At 54.3% G+C, this 2,873-nt stretch overlaps 1 protein-coding gene across 1 annotated transcript in view; it reads right to left on the reverse strand.

Moving 5' to 3' along the window:
• KIAA1958 (KIAA1958 ortholog) overlaps positions 1 to 2,272 on the reverse strand; it is a 50,399-nt gene extending 48,127 nt beyond the window's left edge. Inside the window, exon 1 of the mRNA XM_027908336.1 lies at positions 2,213 to 2,272. The gene's annotated coding sequence lies outside the window, so the exon portion shown is untranslated. The remainder of the gene's footprint in view (positions 1 to 2,212) is intronic.
• Positions 2,273 to 2,873: the final 601 nt, after the last annotated feature.

Raw genomic sequence — 2,873 nt, forward strand, 5'->3', positions numbered from 1 at the left:
AAAAAAAAAAAAAAGACAAAGTGAAATACCAGCTTGCTAACAATGGCTGGAGAAGCACTTGAGCTTTAACAGTTTTTCCACAAGTTTTAGGTTATCTCCTGGAAACCTAGCTATTTTAGCGGAATGCAAAGATCTCTGCTACACTTTTGAGCTTAGCTATTGGCAACAGTAGAAATAGTAACTTCAGAGTGTATCTCTCTCACAACAAGTTTTACACTGCATTTAACACCACCTATTAAACCCCTCAACACTTTCTGATAATACTTAGGTCACACAGTATCTTTTTGCCACTTCTTCTCTCTCTTACTCTTCCGGTTGCAAGGTTTTTAAACTATCATGTTCTTTTGTTCGTTTTCATATAAAGCACTTCTTCAAAGAGCCGATAAACTTGAGCTCCATGCTGAAAAACAGTGTTTTGCTGAAATCCACAGGCGAAAGGGGAAGAGAGAAACTTGGTATCACTTAGCCATTTTGAGTGCCAGGCTGAGCACAAGACAGCAGGTGAGTGCAAGACCCACATGACTTCTGACTTTTGTGTGGCTTTAGAAGTGGGCAAAAACAGGTTTAGCCTGTTTGAAAAATGATGTTTGAAAAATCAGCCTGAGACAACTGGCAGATCTGACCCCCAGGGCAGTTTTGCCCAGCTCCTGGTAATGCCAGTCAGTCGGAAGCAGTCTGAAACGATGCACATGTGCTGTGGGGCAGGCGTGCAGGCCCAGCATGTTGCTGGCTGAGGTTATCAGGTTAATTGCACTACCACATGAATACAGCCCTGTCAGTCCGAGCTCTGAATTATACAGAGAACAGAAGCAGCCACGAGGGAAACAGGAACTGGTCACTCCTGACCTGAAAAGGCCTTTTGGGGTTACTCAGTTTAAAGGAGAAAAAAAATTAAGAAAAACAAGCCTAGTTCCTGACCTGAAAAGCTGTCATCCTGAACGTAGCAAAGAGATGTCATCATGTGTTTTATGCAGATTCTCACTGCTGCTATCAAGCATGCTAAGCGCTTGGTCCCATTTCTCTTCAAATCAAGAGAAAAATGAAAACCTATACAGTCTGTGCCAGTTCAAAGCTAAGCTTTAGCATCTATCACAGTTTTACCATTGCAACAACTACTGGCAAAGCATGTATTTCTGAGAAGGATGGTAGAGGAATGGCAGAGAAGGCAGGCAAAAGCAAACTTCATGGATAACAATTCAAATGTTGAAAGCCAGCCATCTACAGGGATGTCATTTTAACCACCAGGTGTATTGTTTTGTGTCTATGACAGATCTTCATTCACTTGAATGAAAACAGCCTTACTCTGCATCTAGTACTACTGAACTGGCAGCTGCGTTCAGGGGATATTTATAACCATTAACACTGTAAATGGAAGGTGAGTTTTAACCTATGTGTCATAGTCATTCCTTGGGCAGGAGAGTGGCTCTGTTTCTGACAGCTGGAATTGAACTGCAGAAGGCTCAGTGTAGCTCTCCATCGTTTTCACTCTTTTCCTTTGCACTTAACCATCCTTTCCGAGATTACTTCACAGTTTTATGGTTTCCCTTATCGCTCCTGCCTCGTGTCGGTTGCAAGCCAAGTTTGTGGGGAGCTGCCTTTCCCAGAGTTCACTCCACTGCCTGCTTGGGCTGGGAACCAGAGAGACCCCTCTGTGCCCCTCTGAGGGAGGTGCTGGAGGGCCCGAACCTTGCATGGGGCCAAACTACACCACCAGGAACTGGCCCCCTGCTCCCTTCTCGGTTCAGCCGCCAGAACCCTGGTCTCCAAACCGCGGCCCCCCGCGGCTGCCCACCTCCATTTCAGCCGGGGGGAAAGGGGAGCTAGAGGTGGAGTGCGGGGAGGGGGATCGCTTTTCTTTTTGCAGGAGGATGCAATGTGGGCTGGGGGGGGGGGGGGGGGAAGATGTCTCCCCGCTCCTCATGTCCTGCCAAACCACGACCCCTCAGGCACTCCTGCCCCAACCCCCTCCTTGCATCGGCACCCCCTGTGCTGCCCAATGGGGGCACACAGACCCCTGCCACCGCACAGAGCTCCGCCACAAGGCCGGGGGGGCCTTGCCTCTGCCCGGTGAGGCTTTCCCGGAGAGCCCTTGGCTGCGCACAAAGAGAGATATGGGGAATATCGCCCGCCCCCGCGGCGGGCAGCGCTGGATGCACCACGCACACCCCCCCCCCCCGCACACACATCCACACACACGGTGCGGATCACGTACCTGCAGGTGCCTGTCCGGGGAGCGCGGGGCGGGGAGGCTGCGCTACACCGCCCGCATCGCATGGGGGGGTTACCGCGATCGCTCGGGGGCTGCGGCGGGGGGGCTGCTCCGCTCCCTCCTCCTCCTCCTTCCCGCGGTGTGTGCGGGGGTGTGTGGTACTCCGCGCCAGAGGAGGCAGCTGCGGGCTCCAGCTCCTGTCAGCCACCGGAAACCGGCTCCCGGTGCCCCGCACCGCAGGAAGTGTGCAATGGCACCCCCGCACACGGCCCCGCACACGGCCCCGCACGGCCCGCACCGCGCCGGGCGGGCGGAGCGGCACGGCCGGGCCGGGCAGGGCAGGGACGCGGCCCCTCCCTGCGTGCGCCGCGGGGCCGCGCAGACCCCCGGGGGCCTCGGACGGGGTGGTGGCCGTGGGCTGTGCGTGGACACGGCCGAAGGGAGCCGCGTTCCCCGCGCTGCCGTGGGCAGGCGCTCTTCCTTCTGAAAACAAGGGGAAATGCGTGCACGTGAACCCGGGGGGCTGTCCCACTAAGGAATACGTTCTCCACTGACACGAAGCGACGTAATTCTTATTGCCCTGGTGAAGGTCTGTTGAGTTACTCGAAGTAGCTGTGTCCGAACAGCTGCTACTCGGTTGCTTCCTGCAGATACAGAGATACAC

Source organism: Empidonax traillii, unplaced genomic scaffold (assembly GCF_003031625.1).
Source record: "Empidonax traillii isolate 1590-97213 ecotype Southwest subspecies unplaced genomic scaffold, ASM303162v1 scaffold3:size4013460, whole genome shotgun sequence".
Taxonomy (NCBI): Eukaryota; Metazoa; Chordata; class Aves; order Passeriformes; family Tyrannidae; genus Empidonax; species Empidonax traillii.